The sequence below is a fragment of the Plecotus auritus genome, assembly GCF_963455305.1.
Source record: "Plecotus auritus genome assembly, chromosome: 13".
NCBI lineage: Eukaryota > Metazoa > Chordata > Mammalia > Chiroptera > Vespertilionidae > Plecotus > Plecotus auritus.
The window spans coordinates 28,774,604-28,782,164 of NC_137779.1; the positions used below are offsets into that span (position 1 = coordinate 28,774,604).

The 7,561-nt window shown below is 57.2% G+C and overlaps 2 gene segments (V, D, J or C); both read left to right on the forward strand.

Annotated features, from left to right (window-relative positions):
- Window positions 1-478: 478 nt before the first annotated feature.
- Window positions 479-1,004, forward strand: LOC308238227 (immunoglobulin lambda variable 1-40-like). The segment is given in 2 exons: window positions 479-524; window positions 634-1,004.
- Window positions 1,005-4,570: 3,566 nt separating this feature from the next.
- Window positions 4,571-7,026, forward strand: LOC308238228 (immunoglobulin lambda variable 1-40-like). The segment is given in 3 exons: window positions 4,571-4,616; window positions 4,726-5,057; window positions 6,967-7,026.
- Window positions 7,027-7,561: the final 535 nt, after the last annotated feature.

Consider the following 7,561-nt stretch of genomic DNA (forward strand, 5'->3'; position numbering starts at 1 on the left):
AGAGTGTCCTGAGGTGACGGGGAGGCCACCTCAGGGGGCACCTGGATGCCCTGAGCCTGGGGGTCAGTGCACAGAGCAGTGGGGAGGCAGGACCAGTCCCTCCTGGGCCTCAGTCAGCAGGGGACACAGTGGTGCGTCCAGGCCTGGCCACCAGAAGGCGCTCAGGGGCCGCTGCTGAAGGGCTGGGCTGATCAGAGCTGCAACCTGTTCCCTGGCCCTGCCTGGTGCCCTGTGCTCAGGGCTCACAGCTGTGACCTTGCCACCCCCTGGGCCCCACACAGCCCACCCCTAACCCCACCCTGCCGTCCTCAGGCACAGGGACCGGACCCAGGGCCAAGGGAGGGATCAAAACCAGGGGGTCCTCATTTGCATGAGTGGTCCCTCCCTCTCGCAGACTATGAAGAGGGGAAGGGAGAGAGGTGGGGAGCTCTGCTTCAGCTGTGGGCACAGGAGGCAGGACTCAGGGATGACCTCCACCATGGCCTGGGCCCCTCTCCTCCTCACCCTTCTGGCTCACTGCACAGGTGACTGGATAAGAGACAGGGGAAGGGGCCTGGGGAGACCCATGGGCCCTGCTTCCACTTCTTGTCTCTGGACCCAGACGCACCCTCTCTGTGTCTCCCCCTCTTCCAGGATCCTGGGCCCAGCCTGTGCTGACTCAGCCGTCCTCAGTGTCGGGGGCCCCGGGCCAGAGGGTCACCATCTCCTGCACTGGAAGCAGCTCCAACATTGGGGGTGGTAACTATGTGTACTGGTACCAGCAGCTCCCAGGAAAGGCCCCCAAACTCATCATCTATGAAGATAGCAAACGACCCTCAGGGGTCCCGGACCGATTCTCTGGCTCCAAGTCTGGCAGCTCAGGCACCCTGACCATCACGGGGCTGCAGGCTGAGGACGAGGCCGATTATTACTGCTCAGCATGGGACGATAGTCTGAGTGGTCCCACAGTGATGCAGGCCTGTGGGGAAGTGAGACAAAAACCCCTCTCATCTGCAAGGGGGTGAGCTCTCCAGCAGCTGCCTACACGGCTCAGCCTGTGACCTGTGGCTTCTGCTTATTTCCTTGATGACACCCTGGGCCCAGGTTCATCTGGGGACCCTGCCTGGGGGTGAACGGTCCTCCCTCCGCTCTGGCCTCCATGTCACTCAGAGCAGCGCTTTCCCAGGCTCAGGGTCCTGAGGAAAGGGAAGGCCGCTCCCCACCTGTGGGGCCCAGGACCCTCCCCTGGGTCTGGACTCCCTTGTCCTGTGAGGCTGAGATGAGTGACAGCTGGTCCTGGCTGCCCCTGCCCTGGGCTCAGCACTGTGCGCTGTGCAGGAAGGGCCACTGGCCCTGTTCGCACCCCATTATGATTTACTCCCCTTTAACCAGCGCGACTGGTTTAGATTTGCTTTGTGATTTTAAGCACAAGAATTGGCAATTCACAGCGATCAAACTATAACAGATTGGGGGTTGCCATGGTGGGCGATGAAGGGGGTGGTCCAAGTCGGGGGAGGGGTCCAGGAGCAGAAACTTCCAGCTGTGACTCCCTGGCTCTGGGGAGGATGGGCAGCATGGGGACCCGGCAGGGAGCGCTGTCTATTGTGTCTGTGAACGCGGCTGAAAGACTGGATCTTCAGTGTCCTCAGCACAAGACATAGCCAAGCTTGCAGCCACGTATGAGGGCAGAGGTCAAGGAGACGCATCCTGGAGATGGCTTTGGGTGTACACCAACACAGAGACATTATGTTGTACACCTGACACTAATATAATGTCAATTACATCCCAATTAAAAATAAAATAAAATTATAAGAATGAATGTGAATCTTCTGTCCACAGAGAAACCAGCAGGGGGAAGTCTATAGAAGCTTTATTAACCCCCTAGACTGAGAGCAGCCAGGAGTCTGTGCTGGAGGTCTGTGACGGCTGTGAGTGGCGGGGATGTCCTCCAATAAGGGGCCCGATTGTAAAAGGCGATGTGGCCCGGCCAGTGTGTCCCAGTGGTTGAGCATCGACCTATTAACCAGGAGGTCACGGTTCAATTCCAGGTCAGACAGGACACAGGTCCGGGTTGCAGGCTCCGTCCCCAGTGGGCGTGTGCAAGAGTCAGCCGATCCATGATTCTCTCTCATCACTGATGTTCCTCTCTCTCTCCCTCTCCCTCTCCCTTCCTCTCTGAGACCAATAAACATTTATCTGAAAAAAAGAAGAAAGGCTGGTTTGGAGCTTTTTCATACCCAGGTCTTCAAAGGACAGGAAGCACCCTTCTTCCTGCTTTGTTAGGTTCCTCCTGCCTCAGACCCTCCCCCATCTCATGTGAATGATTTAATTCACTCCCAGCCTCCACTGGTTGTCAGTGAAAATTGCCTGAATCTGTGGCCCAGAGGTTGAGAGGCCCATCGTCCTTGTGACCATGGGAACCTGGGGTCTCTGCTTCCTCACTTTGCCCCCAGGCTGGTCACCCCGTGGCTTGAAGCTGCTGGTCTGCTGGTGACAAGGCGCTCTCCAGTGTCTGTGGCCGGTGCTTCTGTTCCTGGGACGGATGGAAGCTCCTAGAAACTCCTCTGGGGGTTCACTGGGCAGCGACTCGGGATTCCCAACCGGCAGGACCAGATCACAGTGGACAGCTCCCACCTAGCGCCTGAAATGTGAAGTGATGTTAGAAAAATGTCTATTCACACCTTTCAACCCAGAGCAGAAGGCATTGCGTTTCCAATGCTTTTCCACCAACACCTCGACCCACCATTTTCATCCACATGCATCAACCTAGAATTTTTATTTTATTTCATTTTATTTTAAATAAATAAATAAATAAATGATTAAAATACATTTCTTTTTTTATTTCAGAGAGGAAGGGAGAAGGAGAGAGAAATAGAAACATTAATGATGAGAGAGAATCTTCGATCAGCTGCCTCCTGATGCCCCCACCAGGGACCCAGCCCGTAATCCAGGCATGAGACCTTTGGCCGGAATCGAACCTGGGACCCTCAGTCTGCAGTCTGATACACGATCCACTGAGCTAAGCCGGCCAGGACGGCCTCCTAGAATTTTTACATCAGCCTAATTGTGACTTTTACATATAATAACACCAGTAGCCCTGCACACGAATCCGTGCACCATAGCTCTCTGCGGGGCCTGGCTGCTCTGGGCCCGATCCTGTGGCGAAGAAGCAAGTTTTCCGCCAGGCTGCTCATACTGCCCGCTCTCAGCGGCTGCAGCCCAGGGACTGGTGGACTCTGGCGGAGCTGAGAGGACTGGGCTCCGCCATCTTGTGGCGATGGGGGCCTCCATCCTTGTGATGGAGTGACAGTTAATTTGCATATTACCCTTTTCTTAGATAGGATATATGCATTTAAAAAATTTATTGATTTCAGAGAGGAAGGGACCCAAAGAGAGAGAAACATCACTGATGAGAGAGAATCATGGGTCGGCTGCCTCCTATGTTCCCCCTACTGGGGATGGAGCCTGAAACCTGGGGATGTGCCCTGACCGGGAATCAAACCCTGACTCCTGGAACATAGGTGGATGCTCAACCACTGAGCCACGCCGGCCGGGCCATCCATGCATTTAAAGGTGGCTGAGTGGTGACTGAAATATAAAGTTTAAATAAAACCCTGTCACAGCAATTAGAAATCTTAACCATATTATTGCTCAGCACGTCCTGCATGTCCCCCTTTCCTCTGAGATAATGCCAACGTCTGCCTGTGAGTTGAGGACAGACTCCTAGGAGTGACCTCAGCCCACGGTTCAGGGAGAATGATGGTGTCAGGAGGAGGAAATATGGACAGAAAATAGAAGTTACCCATGACCACGGACTAGGAAAGCACACGAGGGCTTCTCCCCACCACCTGCCCAGCCCCAGGGAAGGGCCCCTTTCTCCTCGGGGCCCCTGGCACCCACGGGAAGGAGGCCTCCAGCCACCAGGAATGAATCCCATACAGGACAGAACACGAGTCCCACACAGAAGGGGATGCGCCCCCACGGGGCTGTCCCTGCTCTGGCCCTACCTGAGCCCTGACACGGGTCTAAGAGTTGGTGACGCCACTTGAGTCCTGACCCCTGACCAGCCCAGGGAGCTGTGGTCAGCCTCCCCCTGAGGACGCTGAGTAGAGACTGAAGATGCCCAAGGTGATGGGGAGGCCTCGAGAGGGGACCCCTGGCCTGGCCCTAGGGCAGGGGCAGTGGATAGAGCAGTGCGAAGGCAGAGGTGGTCTCTCATGGGTTCTGGTCCCCATGTAACTCAATGGTGTGTCTGGGCCTGGACACTAGAGGGCGCTGGGGGGTTGTTCCTGAGGGATCTGGGGTGATCAGAGCTGGACCAGCCCCCTGACAAAGTGCAGGACCATCTGCTCAGGGCTGTCAGCTGTGACTCCCCAAACCTGGGCCCCACCGGCCCCACCCCCGCCCATACCCATGGCCATCCTCAGGCAGAGTGCCCTGCCCCAGGCCCAGGGAGGGATCAAATAGATGGGGTCTCATTTGCATGAGTGGGCCCTCCCTCCCGCAGACTATGAAGAGGGGAAGGGAGAGAGGTGGGGAGCTCTGCTTCAGCTGTGGGCACAGGAGGCAGGACTCAGGGATGACCTCCACCATGGCCCGGGCCCCTCTCCTCCTCGCCCTCCTGGCTCACTGCACAGGTGACTGGATAAGGGACAGGGGAAGGGGCCTGGGGAGACACATGGGCCCTGCTTCCTCCTCTTGTCTCTGGACCCAGACTCACCCTCTCTGTGTCTCCCCCTCTTCCAGGATCCTGGGCCCAGCCTGTGCTGACTCAGCCGTCCTCAGTGTCGGGGGCCCCGGGCCAGAGGGTCACCATCTCCTGCACTGGAAGCAGCTCCAACATTGGGGGTAACTATGTGCACTGGCACCAGCAGCTCCCAGGAAAGGCCCCCAAAACCGTCATCTATGATAATAGCAACCGACCCTCAGGGGTCCCTGATCGATTCTCTGGCTCCAAGTCTGGCAGCTCAGGCACCCTGACCATCACGGGGCTGCAGGCTGAGGACGAGGCCGATTATTACTGCTCAGCATGGGACAGCAGTATAAACAGTCCCACAGTGCTGCAGGCCCGTGGGGAAGTGAGACAAAAACCAATGTCCCTCTGCAGTGGGTCCAGGGCAGTTCCATCCTCTGATAAGGTGGCTGTGCCTTTGCTGAGTGGCCCGAACCAGGCTGTGAGGCCCCCCAGAGGACTGTTTCTGCAAGTCTGTCCTCACTGGGCTCCTCCGGGGGACCCTGAGCCATGAGGGGTGACGGCCACAGTGTCTGCTCCTGGTCTTGGGGAAACGCCCTCCTCCCGCCTCAGGAGCTCACATGCTGCTGTGGGACCTGTCGTACGTGTGGGTGAGAGTGTCAGTCCCCACACCTGCCAGTCATCCCCACCCCCTGTTTAGCTTCGGCCTGAAAGGAGGAAATTTGCTGGAAAACACAGGCAGGGAATTTTTAAAAATATAAGCACATGTTAGGACACGGAGACAACATTGGGACACAGAAAGCAGAACATACAAATGTTGGAATAAAAAGGCATTTCCTAACATTTAAAAAACCCACGTGCTACAGGCTCCACCAGTAACTGTGAAACCGATGAAGCCTTTTATGGTTTTATAATGAATCACTAACTCCAGTCAGATCTCTATGAAAACTGAACACTTCTTACATGATCCCAAATGTTCCCTGAATGTCATTCTTTGAATATGACCCTGAGGGTATTTCCGGAAAATTCCTCTCTCCGTCCTTGACCTGCACAGCCCCCAGGAGCTCCTCACACCTGAGCAGCGCCCTCCCCTGTGGCGTTGGACAGAGGCTCACTGTGTGTTTATTGGTGCAGCATCTTTACTGGAAGAGAAACCACATTAATGTGTCGTTTGTGAATGTCTAAGCACAACACTCAGATGCGGACCTGAGAGTGACCTGCTACGGTGATCCACACAGAGAATCAAATCGCAGGATCTGGGCTCAGACCGGGGGTGGGAAGAGGGACAGAGACCTGGGGACCCACAGCCAGCTGGGCTGTCAGGGCTTGGGGCAGGGGAGGGTGTGTCCTCCCACCAGCAGGGGGCGCTGTGAGACTGCAGGTGATCTGCACACAGCTGTTCAGTGAGACCTTCATGCACAGGCACCTGCACTGTGGGCTCCCTGCTGTCCTTGGTGGCCTGGCAGCGCCCCCTGAGGAGGCACCTGTGTGTGGGCTCATCAGGTGCTTCCTCCCAGGGCCCCCCGAGGGGTGAGCCCACCTCCATGCCCCTCATGGGGTGTGAGCTGAGCTCCACACCCGGGGCCCAGGGAGGGGCCGGGCAGTCCCTGGAGGGACCCCATTTGCATGGCAGCCCCTCCTCTGGCAGAGGGTGGGGAGAAAAGGAGGCCTGGGCAGCCCAGCCCCACTGTGGGCTCAGGGCTGTGAGCACCATGGCCTGGACTCCTCTGCTCCTCGCGCTCCTCGCTCACTGCACAGGTAGGGACAGGCCTGGGACCAGGCTTCTTCCCTTCCTGCTCAGTCTCCTGGGAACCCCCCTGATCCCTGCCCATCCCTGACAAGTGTGTGTGTCTGCAGGGTCCCTCTCCCAGCCTGTGCTGACTCAGCCGCCCTCCCTCTCTGCATCTCCGGGAGCCACAGCCAGACTCACCTGCACCCTGAGCAGTGGCTCCAATGTTGGTGATTACAGGATATACTGGCACCAGCAGAAGCCAGGGAGCCCTCCCCGGTATCTCCTGAGATATAAATCAGACTCAGATAAGCACCAGGGCTCCGGGGTCCCCAGCCGCTTCTCTGGATCCAAAGATGCCTCGGCCAATGCGGGTCTTCTGCACATCTCGGGGCCGCAGCCTGAGGACGAGGCTGTAGCACCTGGGATGACAGCTCTAAGACTCACACGGTCGTCCAGACCCACAGGGAAGTGAGACAAAAACCTCCTCTCCGCTCTCCTGGCCTGACCTGGGCCCTGCTGGCGGCTCCGCCCAGTTCTGGCTCAGCCCTGACTGTGCTGACAGGTGTCCATCCGGCACCGGGTTATCCTTGGAGCCCAGTTCCTGACAGTGTCACAGCTTTGACATGAGGTCAGCGTTTTGACTGATTTGTTGCTCAAATAGTTTCGGCATGCTCACGTTCTCACAGGTAACCTTCCTCAGGGATAACGGTTCCCAGGGAGACATTTGAGGAGGTGGAATCAGATTCATTCAGGCCAAGCTCAGCTCCGAATCCAGGACTGAGGTAGGATCCTGGTCTGAGGGCTCAAATCTGAATTTTGTATTACAAACCAACATGCAGCAATGAAGTGTATTCTGTGTAAAGCAGGGAACTGTCACCATGTAAACATAACCACATCCTCTCTGTGGCCACATGCACATGAGCTCCTTGCGGACACGTCTGGCTGGGGGATGGGATGATGGAGGCGAGGCCTGAGCTCCGGGGCCGAAGGACCAGGGTGTCAGGTTGTCCCCACCAGGTCCTGGGTCCCCTTGTCCTCAGGATTAAACACGACCCAGGGAGAGGCTCCCGGATGCTGTGCTCCTGCGCAGCCCGCCCAGCCCTCCCCACGCCCTGCAGCGTGGACCCTGCTGTGCACACGGGTCCCTGCATGTCCCC